We start from the raw sequence: 14,594 nt of genomic DNA on the forward strand, positions 1-14,594 counted from the left end.
GATGCCACGTGGCATCCACCATCTTGTGGACCCCCTAGGGACTGGGGGCCATTTTGGACATCACTGCTCTCTGGAAAGCTACCAAGTTTAGGGTAAAGAGGTTTAGGGGTTTTTGAGCTAGGAGAGGGAGAAACAGGGACACCAGAGGTACATGGCTTTACATTTGGCTTTTTCTCCATTTTCTTTTGTTTGAGCAATGCTGTTCGAATTTGTAAACTCTAGAACACAAATTTAGCTGAGGGTGATTTGCTAGATTGTCCTAAGGTTATCAATTCATTCCCAACTTTATCCCAGAATTGAATATTGTGGATTTCTTCAGGGGAAATGTTTGGGAACTGCAGAAAAAGCCATCTTATAAACTGTTTCAATTTTCCTTTAGAGAATTTCACATTGCCATTGACTAAAATGCTAACAATATTAAAATACACTCCCCTTTGTACAATGCTAAGTTTGGAACTCGTGTTAGATGTAAAAAGCAAAGCACTTAATCTCGCCTGACCAAAAACAAAGCTAAAATCAGCTACCAATTTCTAAAAAAACCCACAGATATAAAGCGATAACGAGCAGCCAAAAGCTTCACAATGCAGCTGTATGTACTGCTTTTAAAATTCCCGGGCAGCAGCAGCAGGGCACGCCCTGCCGAGCCGAGGCAGAAACAAAGCCTCTCCCTCCGTGGAATGCAGCCCCCCCGCGGAGCAGAGAGAGCAGCCACTCTACGTGGCAAGCCAAAACCGGGGCCCCCCGCCGCCGCGCCGCGTGTGCAAAGAGCACTCCCGACCCCGCACCGAGAGAGATCCTCCGGCCACGTGGAAAGAGAGCCCCCCCCCCCTCCCCCGCACAGAGAGCAAAAGAGAGTCCTCTGCGGAGCAGAGAGCCGAGAGCCCCCCCCTCCCCCGCACCGAGAGAGAAAGTGAGTCTCCTAACACGTGTAGATAGCTGAGCACGGTGGTGAGCCGGGGGGGAAGGGCAGAGAGCGATCCCGCTCCGGCGCGAATTCCAAAAGACATTGAAACGCGGCAGAAAGCTAAAAGCCTGGAACGCAATGAATTCCCGTCTGTGGGGCTGCGCAGCCAAAAATGCAAAGGCAAAAAGGAACAGAACTCACGGCAGAGTCTGGTTTTGAGCTTCTGCTCTACCGAAAGCAGAGATACTCACGTGAAATGGAAGCTGTACATGGCTGGGTCTAGGTAGGCAGGTCTCCACCGGAAAAGGACTTCTCTCTGGGCAAGAGAGGCTACCCTCTTCTTCCTCTGTAAAATCTGCTCACCACAATGAAGCCGGGCTTTCTAGAGGCGCCGAACAGTCCACGAAACTTTTTCTGGGAGTATTCCCAAAGTCTCTAGCTGAGGGCGATGCAACCAAAGCCCTTCTAGCTGGATGCACGGCTGCCAAAGCTTCTCTGAGGTACTGCGAGTCCGTTCTCGGGCTGCGGAGTCGCTTTGCCCACCCAGGGATGCCAGTTATTGGAATAAGAATCCCAATATACCAGTTAGATGGTGCCTGGGTCAGTGTGGTGCTCGCTGCTGAGCCAAAGGCGGCTTCTGTGGTGCTTTACCCCAGAGATACCTCGGCTGCTGGAGATTGCAGCAGGGCACTGAGCAAGTCCAGGCTTGTCAGGGACTCCGTTTACCTCAGGAGAGAGAGCTTCTGGCGATGGTGAAGAGAAAAAAGGAGAGGATTCTGCTGGAGGGTTGTCCAGATGTTTATTCCATGGTTACAGAGGTCTGAACCGGGGCAACTGCTCCAAGCAGAATAAGGCCGCATGGTCTGATTAACCTTTTAAGCTCCGGGACAGGGGAAGGGGAGGGGACAGGTGAGCTACCAACCAGGTGAAAGGGGCAGGGTCTCAAGGGACTAGGGACACTTATCCAATGTCCCCCAGGCCTGAGTGACCAACCACACGACGCCTTGCTGGAATGTTAAACCTGATTGACAGGGCACACTCAGCAAGGGGCGAGGGGGAAGGGAATATTGGCACACCTGAAGAAGGGACCCGGAAGCTAAAAACACACCACAACACAGCCCATGCTGAGCCCTGGACTCCTTTGCTAGCCAGGCATATGGTCTCTAGCTTAAAGCCAAGTGAAAATCCCTGTGTGCCTCTCTGGCCATCCTTCAGCCAGAACCTCAACTTGAAATGCATTTCTGAGTGTTGCAGTACCTTTAGTAACTTAGTCTCTGAAGCACAGGCACCAGGAATTTGTCTGTGTTGCAGACAAGGGAGAATGGAAATGAGAATATAGCCACATCTTATCTGAAGGAATCTCCTGTTTATGCTCTCCCTTGCTTCTGCAAGTGGACACTTCAGTGCATGTTGAGGATGGGCAAGGGGAACAAGAAAAATGGTAAAAGTCCAACAGTGTTTGATATTGCTCTCAGAACTCCTGAGGAATTAAAAAATATAGAGGGGATACTTATTCATTGCTCAGGAGGTACTTGTAAAAGGGCTTAATCAGAAACATTTTCAGAGAAATCAAGTAGATATCCCCATAATTCTTGTTTCTTCATGTTAACTTTCAAGGATTTAAATTGGGAAGTATCTTTTTTTTTGTGATGCTGGGTTTCTTAATGTGGTACTTGTGGTACTTGGCTAATTAGGAGAATGCTTTTGACAGAAAGGAATCTTCCCAATTAAAATTAAGTGCCATTTTCTAATGGCCTTTCCCTCTAGTGTCCTGCTGGGAGTGTTGTGGTCTAAGAAAGCACAGACAGATCTAAAATGGAGTGCCAGGGTTGGCAGAGTTAAGAAAATCTGGTCTGCCTGACCATTTCTGTACTTAAAAAAACACCAAGTAAAATACTTGATTGTATACAAATTCTGGTCATTGGACTGAAACTGAGAGGGTATATACAACCCTTGCAACATAGTGTGAGGTCTCTGTAGTCCTAGAAATTGATTCTTTGACCTCAGAACAAAAATGTAGGCATCAATACGTTGTTTTCTTAGGAACTGCTTTTCCAGATTCCCTTATTAAAAGGGAAAATTCAGGTGCTGAATTTTAAAATCTCATTAAACTTATATTTTTTATTTGCCCATTCACCTGGTCTCCTTTCCTTTTCAAGGCCTCCCACAGTCTCAAGGTATATGTATATTACTATGACTCATCCGAATTATGCCAGAACAGTCTAACTAGAGGTTAATGTGCCTTCCTCTTCTAGTACCTTGATCTTTGTAAAGTTCTCTCAAACTCATCACTCTCTTAGGGTTGGGTACATTCACTGTCTTTTTCTAAGATGTATGTATTGAAGTTGCAACAGGTTTGTACTGTTACTTGTGGCTTGTTCCATTTGTGCTAGGATGTGGTGTTGACACAAATCAATACACTGTTTTTTCTTGGTATCAGTCTTACTTGTGACATCTATCAGTGCGTGCTTGTTGTCACAATCTGCTAGTACAAGCAGGGGTTGTGATGGTTCATTAACTGATCTCAGAGTGCAAAAACAACACAGGAAGGGGATTTCAGTATTAATCAAAACAAATGCACCTTTTATTGAGTGCCCACCGCAAATGCGATAGAAGGATTAGAAAGGAAATAAAGGATAGAGAGAGAAAGGGGGGGGTATATCTACCAACGGAGAGACTAAATCCTCGTGGTCCAGCCAATAGATCCGTCTTGTCACGTTGGGGAGAATCTTGGAGTCTTTGGTTAGCTCAGAGGTCTTTTATAGTCGTCTGCCAGGAGGGGAACAGGTACAGGACAATGGAGAATAAGTCAGTTGAGAGCAAGTACAGACAGTCCAGTTCAGGACCCATTGTTTCAGGACTGGTTTCCATGGGAAACCAGTCTTGGTCCAGCAAACACATCTGCAAGTAACACTTGGCAGACATCCCACTTCAATCAGCCCAGTACCCCCATGTTAGAATTTTAAGGGTCTCAGTCCTTGGGGGAGGGGCTTCAATCTCCGTCCTTGAGGGCGGTCATGAGGTAGATGAGGAATTTTCTGTGGGGGATCACCAAAGTTACCTCAGAAAGTTAGACTTTCTCTAAAGCAGGTGGTATCTGGCTGAGAGGTGGGGAAATTCATGGGCTATTGTGATGAGCAGGTATCATGAAGCAGGTGTAAGCATACAGAGCAGCCTGGTAATTGCTAGGCCCTGCTCAAAGCAGTGTACGGTGGCAGCACAGCAAGCACACCTGCAAACAATCACTTAGCAAGCATCCACCTCAACCAGGCCAGAACTCCAGTCAGGGTCTTCAGGGTCTTAGTCTCTGTCCTTGTGACGATTGTGAGGCAAATGAGGGAAACTTCAGACAGGTCTCTTACACTTGTATATTAATGTGTACACAAATACTGGCTCTTACCCATGGCCTATGATGTATATGATGCACAAACTACACAAGATGTTTTAAAAAGTGCAGGGGTCACAACTTCTTGCCTGAGGGTATGATGTCTTACAGTGAACTGTTTCTAATGGTTTTTTTTCCAAATATATTTAATAAGATCCAAAGCCTTTGGAGAAAAAAATCAGGGCTTGCTGGCACTTGTTGGCTTTTGTTCTGAATCCAGTCTGATGTTTATTAACAACTCCTGAAAATCCACCCATCTAACAGCTTTTCTCAGCTTGTTGTTTCTTTCATGAGCTGTGTCAGAAACAGCACTGGATCCTGAACTATCACAGAAGCTGTCAAGTGAAATAGTAACAACTCTCTTCAAATATTACAGTGTGCATTTTTAATTGTCAGGTAAAACTGTTCAAAATTATTGATGCAACTTGCAAATGGAACAGTGGGAAATTGCAGATATGTAAAACCAGTCTCTGCACATGGGGCTCAGTGTTCAGTTACCTTGTAAATTGTTTCTTCTCTCTGAAAAGCGGAGGTTGGTATTTTTAGTTTTTATTTTTCATACAAAGACATTACACATTTGGCTTTGTTTTCTAAATTGGAAAAGGATATCTTTGTTCTTAATCTGACATCTGGAGTTTGGGCTAAGTTTCTGTCTTTTATGCAGATAGAGGATGCAGTGATTGATACAGAATGTCCCTTCCCAGCTTTAAGGGTAATTTGTTCATAAGAACATAGAAACAGGAACACTTCTTCACTTTCTGTGGCCTTCCATGGACATACATATCCATTATTAACTGAAGTACATTACCACACTCTGTTGATTCGTGAGACTACCTTTGTATTTAGAATCAGCATCATTAGTCATCAGTGTATTGACATTAATAAATGGTCACAGAGCTCTAATGTATGTGTATTTCCTGTTCTTACTGCATCTGTTTTCCCTGTACCCCAATGCAGACTTAATCTGCAGTTCTCTTTTTAGTTCTTGCTAACTTTGGAGTTTCTTCAAATTCAGCAAGGTCCTGCTTTTACCACAGTTCCTTTTAAGAGTAGAACAGATTGGTTTAACTTTGTTTTCTAATCTTTAGCACTTTCCTCCCATTTCTTCTTAGTTCACCTTTAAGAGTAATCTCAAAGCTGCTTGCCTAGTCTGAAAAATATTGAGTCATAATAAAAAGAAAACCTGTTGCCCTGTGTAGAAAGATCGCTCTGTGCTTTTACCATAAACTTCAGTGTCTGGCTGCCTACCTTGGAAGAGGAGACTCCATTCCTGCATACTCTACAGAAGCTGAAATTCTCTTGCATTCATATTATAAAGTGGATGTCAGCAGATCAGGAAGTGGATGTGCTCTGCATCTGCACCCAGTTTGTTAGACTGATCAGTGGTGCTTTAGTCAACTAAAGAACTGGCATCTTTGGCTGCTACTTGGTGTTATAACTAAACTGAAGGCAAAATTGAGGGTGCATTGGTGACTTTTTTGCCGACTTGGTCCCATTTAAAGGCTTTCTCCACAGACTTTTTGTATTTTGCATATTTCATGGATGATGAAAAAACTTTGCTATTGTAGGACTATGAGATTAACTCTGTGCTCAAAAGGCAAAAGTTATTAGCTTTGGCCAGCAGTAATGCCAAAGGCTGGCTATGCTCAGAGATGGGCTGGTAATAGTGTTTGAGCAATGGAAGCCTTGAGAGTTCCACAACAGTCCTTGCCAGTCTTTCCCAAGCACTGTTCAGCACTATCCCTATATAAAACCAAAATAGGGATTGCACTGAGCCGTGAAACCTGCTGAATTTCCTAGATTTAAGAGATATACAGGAGAGGAGTCCAGGTTCCATTTGTTTTAAATATAACTTTAAACTAATGCAGCTATACTCTCAGATCAGCACCACTTCCTACCTTTCCCTCCATTTAGATGGGAATTAAAAAGTAAATTCAACAATACATGATCTGGTTGTGTGCTTGCAAGTGGAACATGGGGTTCTTGAAATTTGAGAATTGAAATTTCTTACGTGGAAGAACTCTGTGGGTGCAAAGAGCTTGGATCTTTTGGATTACAGTTCTGCCAGCTTGCTAAATGCAATTAAGTACTCTGGACTCTTCTGAAGAACTGATCATTTTAGGTCATCTGTGTGTTGCTTGACCACATGGACAATGTAACAGTGATTTTTACAGCTTACTTTCTACATGTCAGTCACAACTCATAATTTGCCATGTGGAGGAAAATTGTTAATTTGATCTGGAAATGTGGACGTGGACACAACATGGGCAGTGGGATTGAGGGCACCCTCAGCAAATTTACTGATGACACTGAGCTGTGTGGTGCAGTCAATATGCTGGAGGGAAGAGATGCCATCCACAGGAACCTTGGCATACTTGAGAGGTGGGTCTGTGCGAACCTCATGAAGTTCAAGAAAGCAAAGTGCAAGGTCCTACTACTGGGTCATGTCAGTCCCAGACACACCAACAGGTTGGGTGGAGAAGTGATTGAGAGCAGCCCTGGGAGAAAGACTTGGGGGTGATGGTTGATGAAAAACTTACCATGAGCCGACAGTGTGAACTCACAGCCCAGAAACCAACAAAATTCTTGGCTGCATCAAAAGGAGCGTGGCCAGCAAGTCAAGGGAGGAGATTCTCCCCCTCTGCTTTGCTCTTGTGAGACTCCACCTGGAGTACTGTGTCCAGCTCTGGGGTCCCCAACATAAAAAGGACATGTAACTGTTGGAGCAAGTCCAGAGGAGGGCCAGAAAATTGATAAGAGGACTGGAGCACCTCCCCTACCAAGACAGGCTGAGAAAGTTGGGGCTGTTCAACCTGGAGAAGAGAAGGTTGTGTGGAGATATCTTAGCAACCTTCCAGTATCTGAAGGGGCTACAGGGATGATTGAGAGGGACTACTCATCAGGAACTGCAGACAGGACAAGTAGTAATGAGTAAAAATTGAAAGAAATTAGGAAATTTAGGCTAGATATTGGGAAGAAATTTTGTACTGTGAGGGTGGTAAGATACTGGAACAGATGGCCCAGAGAGGTTGTGGATGCCCGAATCCTGGCAGTGTTCAAAGCCAGGTTGGATAAGGCCTTAAGCAACCTGATCGAGTGGAAGGTATCCCTGCAGGGATACCTGGCAGGGGGGTTGGGACAAGATGATTTTTAAGGTCCATCCCAGCCCCATGACATACTATGATTCTATGTATCTATTAAGAGCTTAATTTTCCCTCTTGCATTGACCAAGTTACTGTGTTCACATACCAGAAAGATGTTGCTCTTTGAAAAAGCATGTTAGTGTATGTGGCAATGCCCCATGTTCTTTTTTAAATACCTAGATCTGTACATTCTCATCTGAGTATTGTTAAACATGCTGTAGTCTGGCATACAGGTCTTTTACTGCTGCCCTGTTACATAGATAATTGTAATTAACTGCAGTTTGGTTTTTTCTACTACTTGAGGTTGAGTGATCTGAAAATTGGTGAACAAAAAGTATTTGTGCATCTTAGTATGTGTATCTCTAAATAAAATGTATTTGAATAGTTTGTTGGCTTGGCTGATGGTTTCCTTGATTTTGTAATTATCCCACTGCAAATAAAACCAGGGCAGTTGGGTTTCTCCTTGTAACAGTCCAGCTTCTCTGTTGACATGACGGATTCAAAGGAAACAAAGTAAACTGTTGTTTTTCCTTCACCATTGAGTGGATTGATATCCCAAGGGTACGTTCTCAACATATTCCTGTTTTTCATAGCTTATACATCAGTCCTGTTCTCTGTATAGCTGCAATAACACTCCTTGCTTCTATAGTAAATGTATCTAATGGCAGAGTTGGGACTGTTACGCTCTTCAAAGCATGTCCTTTCTGTTCTCTTCTTCTGGTACCTAATTTGTTCTGAGGCAAGAGTTTCCTTTTAACCATGTTATTTTTTCTAAAAAATATTGTACACCACAGATACCTGTAGGTGGACAGTTAGGTCTAGGACTAAGGGTTTTAGGGGAGACCTTATGTACTGAAAATGCAGCTGTTGCACTAGATCTTTCACCATATTTTAATTGCCTAGGAGAGTGAGGCCTCTGTCCAACTGTCCTATTTCCCTGTCTCCTCTTGTCTGCCTAGAATTGGGAAGGTTATTTTTTGGAGAGGAGGAATGTCCATAAAACATCGAAGCTTTATGTTGAAGGTTAAAATCATGTGCCTAAAAGCAACTTCTGCATCCCCATCTTCTTCACACTTGACTTCACCCCACGGTGCTAATTTTCATGGTCATGGACAAACTGCAGCTTTGTATGCAAGCTATGGGAGACCATGTGTCTTGATTTGCCATATCTGCTCTGTAGTATTGTAGTAGGCATTAGAGAGGAGAGTCTAAAAAGCATGTGAATGTTATCCTGTCATCCTACTGGCCTTATACCAAAACTGAGAGATGCAAGAAAAGAAACACTCATGGCCCTGGAGACAGGCAGGAGATGGTGGGTTAGATATATGGTGGGAGGAAGATAGAAGGTGTTGGTAGTAGTGGTTTCTGACTTGCATCATGTCACAGCCATGGATTTGGATGAGCTTGTGCCAACCCCTCAATGCAGAAGCTGTATCTGAACTGCTTGAGCTGTGCTCTATTCCTAGAGGGTTATTCTTGGTGGTGCTTCCCTTTAACACAGAACAGGGCCCCTGTCAGGCTGATGCTTTTGTTTATACCCCTATACCTCATAGGAAAATAAGAAGATGGTGAAGGGATAGTTTAAGCTATAGAAAAGGCCCTGGCAATCAGGGTTACTAACTCTCCAGTTGCATCGGATGATCCATTAAGTACAGCATTCAGATGATGTGAGGCCTGTCAACTGTCTTGTGGGACCAAAACGGATTGGGGATGGGTGAGGGCCTCAGGAAGTATGAAGACAGTCAGTACTCCTCAAGCTCCTCCTAGATGTGTGTCTAGCTTAAATCTCAGGAGTAAAGAGTCCAAATTTTCCCCCAGAAGCTAATTCTTGCATTCATTTATATTGTTCCATTGATTTGTAGAAACAAACTCCACAACTTTTGTGAAAGTTGTAAAGCCGATATGTTTATTACAGCGCTGGATGCATGTGGGAATTGTTCCCCTAAAATGACATGCATACCTCTGGGAACTCCAGATCCCCTTTTATCTCCCTCTCAAATACATATGCATGTAATTTCACAATAAATTAATATATATTCATTCCACTGATTTCGAGTGACACTTGCCACTAATTCTTCTTTATCAGAAAGAACTCCTGGGTCAGGTTGCCCTGTTCTGTCTGCCCCTCCCTCCCCCCTTATCTCTTGTCCTTTGGCTGAAGCAGTCCTTCCAAGCACAGGCCCTTTGTGAGCACAAGCAGTCAGACTAAACAGCAAGCTACAGACTTAACTCAAAGATGTACATTTCACCTAAACCAAAATGCATTTCTGCTCTGGAAAATTTCCACTCTGCCTCACCATCCCGTGTCTTGCAGATCCCCTTGCTTTCCTATTCACTGTGTAGATGAAGCAGTTTGTGGGGCTACTCATCTGTTTTTGTTGAAAGGGATTTTAAGTCTTTCATGGCAATGGTCTTCACTTCTTATACTGAACAGACCAGATTCCCTCAGCATTTTCTCACTGGCCATGCTTGGCATGTATGTGTGTGGCCATTGATATTTCTGGTTGTGGAACCAAGATCTATTGTACTCCTTGGCCTTGTAGTATATGATGGAGATAATTCATGCTATTAATGTATAAAATATTGCAAGATCCAAACTATGTCTTTTGACCACCCTGGATGGGAGCAGTGTCTTAATCATATACATCTAGTTCCCGGACTATGTTGAGATAACATCAGGTTCTTTAATGTAAGAATAGTAACTTCCAGGGTGATAATCACCGGCTTCCCTGGGTCACCAGGACCACACAAGAGTGATTATTGCCTCGAAGATTACATCTACCACGATGATTGACAGCACCACCCTGTTACATGTGAATACTGACTTCCCCGAAGTTCTCTCACAACATCTAGACACCTGGACTGGACCTTTGTCTACCTCTGCACATGTAAAGCCCCGGTTCTGCATGTGAAGAGACACAAAGAACATTCGGTCATCTCTGCCTCGGGCAGAAAAAAACTGTATAAGAACTCGCTGCGCGAAGCAGCATTCGTGAACACGGGGACTCTGACATTCGGAGGTCAGATCTGTGTTCACCCAGCGCCGAACCCAGGCTCAACGCTGCCCTTGGCTGTGGTGGTTTATGACGACCGAAATTCGGTCTCGTGGACAAATTATTAAATATTTGTTAAATTTTCTTATAAGTTTGGTTCTCGATTTCATCATTTATAACAGCCTGGTGACCCCAACGTGATTTGATATTGGGATTCGGGACCCCCTTCCCACCCGGGAGGCGCCCCGCTGATTTCAGCGGCCCGAGCGGGATTGGAGTCCGAAAAACCAATCAAATTCACAAAGAACTGAAACCGGAGCCACAGCCAAGGGGGATATAACGTGCCCAATTCTCAGCAAGCTCGGAATGATCCAGAGAGATCTCCGAGACCCGAGGTTTTTTTTTTCACTCGGAAAAATCGATGTGCACGTAGAAATCCACACGGGAAAAGGAACCGTAAATATCGTGTGGTTGAGTGAAGCGTGACCGGATGCATGTGTGAGACGAGACTCTGTCACGGGGCAAGTGTGGACCCCACGATCGCATTTCCACCATCCCACAGGGGAAGCAGGATGCTTTGCCTGACATACATGAGACCGGACCTCGGGGAGAGTCTAGGGGGAAAACCAGTCACGGTTGAGATCAGGAGGGGGGAAGAGGCGAGCCTAGAAAATTCTAGGAATCGGTCTGCCTTCTGATCCAGAGGAAACAGGTAAAAATCAGTCTAAAAAGTCAGCAGAATGGTTCTCTGCTCAACTGAGTCAGGCTGGTGGCTTTTCGCAAACCGGAGAAACCAACATCGGAAAAAGAAACGGGACCCGCGACAGACATCCCAACGAAAGGGAGAAGGTAAGAAAAATCATAGAAATCCTTGAGAAAATGGGGTTGGGAAAGAGCAGACTCCAGAGAAAAACCCAGGAAAAACCTCCCCAGGGTCGCAGGAAAATTCTACCAGAAATCCCAACAGATAGTCCCCTGGGATGGATGCTAGAACACTGGGATGAAAGCCCGAGGAGGGTGGGGAAGTCCAAGGAGAAAATGGTCCATTTTTGCATGGAAAAATGGGGAGGGAGGGAGATTGGAAAATATGTGGTTTGGCCCATTTTCGGCACGTTTGAAGCGTGGACTTGTGAGTCTTTGTATGACCACGTGTTCAATCGCCGCCTGCGGGATCCTGAGGAAATTGAGTATGCCAAAATGTGGAGGCACACTTGTACGGGGTTATACCCGATACCAGCTCTCCGGCGTGCAGCAAAAGCGAGAAAGGAATGGGAGCCGTTGGAAAATCTTCCACCCCCTTACCTTGTGTCCCTGCAACAGCCTGAACCCGTGCAGGTACAAGCAGTGCCTGAGAATGCCTCCCAAGGCAAGGGTTCAGCAGGCTCAGGCGACGGCACTGCCGCCAACACCAGAACAGGCGGCGGCATCCGCTTTCCCACATGGCCAAGCGGTGGCGGCTCAGCCGCTGCCGCAGGCTTCTCCAAAAACCAAGGAGAGAAAGGTAACCATCTCAAAGGATGTCTCTCCCCCGGCCCATCGGACGAGGCGGCGGACAAGGAGGGCAACCATGGGGGACAGTGGGGATCAGGAGGAGAAGCCCGGCATCTTCCCTTTACGGGAAGTGCCGACAGCTCCGGGGGTGATTGGGTATGTACACACCCCGATTGACACAAGTGACGTGAGGGTGTTCAAAAAGGAGATGGGAAAATTGATGGATGATCCTTTGGGGGTGATGGAAAGGTTGGATGAGATTTTGGGAACCAGCATATACACCTATGAGGATCTCCAAGCGATCCTAAGATCTCTGTTTAACAACGAGGAGAGAGACATGATCCAGCAAGCCGCGATCAAAGATTGGGAAAAGAGAAACCCTATGGGGGGGCCGGGGAGGAAAGGTGGCCAAATCAGAAACCGTCTTAGGAAGCCCAGACGGAGGAGGGTGTTGCCTTCTGATACAAGGCAGGCGGCCTGGTTTCAGGAGACAGCACGGTGACCCATTCTCCAGGGTCACTCGGGCCTAAGAAACACGCGGACACCAATATGGTGGAGGATCAAAGGCCTTTATTCTCTCTTCTCATGGGGTTTTATAGTCTAGGGGGCTTCTACGTCAGGTGGGGGTCTGTCTTTACCATCTATGGTTAGTAGGGGATGGAAAGTTACCTGGGCAAGTGGAAAGTTACCGGAATCCAGTTCGGGGGGGCTACATTCCTATGTTAATTTTCTTATCTAAGGGGGCAGGGGCCCTGTCTTCCCGTAACATCACGAGATCTTCCGAACGCCAGGCCCTATCTGCTACATCTCCCCCCCCCTTTTTCACAAATGAATGAGGTAGTCATACACTGAAATGAGGTATAAGGTTGTAGTTCGATAAGGAGAAGGGGGTTTGGTAAATCTGAATAAGTTTTCGCCAGTCAAGGTTAGGACTTGTGGCTGGCAGTGTTCCCTGGTTGGATTCGCCGCCCGATGAACAGGATGTTGGCCCGTTCCAGGCGGGCCTGAACGAATGAGATCAGCTTGTTCAGCAGGCAAGGTCCGAAGGTAACCGCTAGAAGCAGCAATGCCAGTGGACTTATTAGGGTAGAAATCAGAGTGGTTAGCCATGCTGATTGATTGAACCAGGACTCGAACCAGCCCTGTTGGGCTTCTTTGTCTTTCTGCCTCTGAGCCAGTCTGTTTCTGAGTTCTGCCATGGAGTCTCTCACGACTCCTGTGTGGTCTGCATAGAAGCAGCACTCCTCTCTCAAGGCGGCACACAGGCCTCCTTGCTGCATGAACAGGAGGTCCAGACCTCGCCTGTTCTGCAAGACCACTTCCGAGAGAGAGGAGACTGACTTCTCCAGGAAGGAGATGGATTTCTCGATCCTTTGCAGGTCCTCGTCGATGGTCATTTGCAGCTGGGACAGTCCTTGGTGCTGTGTCGCTAGGGCTGAGACACCCGTTGCCATTCCTGCCGCTCCTAAACCGAGCAACATCGCAATAGTTACACCTGTTATTATTTCTCTTTTGTGGAGCCGGCTGGGTTCCTCAAAAAGGTGGTACACTTCTTCGTCTGAGTGGTACAGGACCCTAGGAACAATCAGAACTTGGACACAAAAGTCGTTAGAGTCATCATATTGGCAAGAGACACACAGGGACTCACTCCAGACCGGTGGCAAACCCACATCCCAGGTGCGGATGGGACTACCCACTTATTGTTTTTCCTGTTAGGCTTGACAACTTTGGTGCAGACGTTGCCTCTCCACCTAGCTAGTGTTGCATTGCCAAAGCATCTGCCCTGGCCTGTGACTTGACTCAGGGTGATTCCTTTGCAAGGGGTTTCCCATCTGCACTGGTGCGGGGCATCAGCTGTGGAGTAACTGAAGGGAGTGTTTAAGGCAATTCCTTCATAAAAGGGAGGTTTGACATCGGAGCAAAGCCAGCAGGATTCGGTTAGGTTAGGGTTGGATTCATTCAGGGATATAAAGGTAGCTTCTAACATACGAAGGATTGGGTCTGAGTCCAACCTGGCTGCGCGGTCTGGCTGAAAGACTTCCGCATGGCCGGTTGGGACTTTGCTAGCTCTAGTGGGTAGGGTTTTAGGGTAGGTTGCGTTTTTCCCTTTTTGCACGCTTTTAATCACTTTGTTTGGTCCGACCGCTCGGCCATTGCACCGTAAGCGGGGATGCAAAATTGACCGCTCCCTGTGAGGGCACAGGGCACGAGAGTCTCCTGCCCCCCTGGGGGTCGCCGTGGCTGGGCCGCTGCATCGGGGTGTCTTCTCGCGGCTCTTATAGATCCCTCTCGGGCGTGCTCGGAGCAAGGATGCTGCCAGGGAAAGCTGTGCCGGCTGGGGACAGCTCGCTGAGTTGCTGCCTTTCCCCAGAAGCTTGGGCTAACGCGGTCGTCCCGCCACTCCTGTTTAAATAGAATCCGCCCTGCCCCATCAAAAAGCATGCGGCTTATTTGCGTAATATCAAAAGTGAACAGATCATTATTGTTAGAAAGGTCGTTCACAAACGTGGGTACTACAGTTGAATTGACTCTTCTTTCTGAAATCACTTTGGCTTCCCTTAGGTTAACTGGGGTATATGCCCCCCGTTGGTTTCCCTGCGCTCCGGCAACCCCCACCGGGAAAGCGTTCATGGGGGCTGCCGGCGCTCGGTCCCTACAAGCTGTCTTTGTTTTTCCCC

This window comes from Zonotrichia albicollis, chromosome W (genome assembly GCF_047830755.1).
Source record: "Zonotrichia albicollis isolate bZonAlb1 chromosome W, bZonAlb1.hap1, whole genome shotgun sequence".
NCBI classification, from domain to species: Eukaryota; Metazoa; Chordata; class Aves; order Passeriformes; family Passerellidae; genus Zonotrichia; species Zonotrichia albicollis.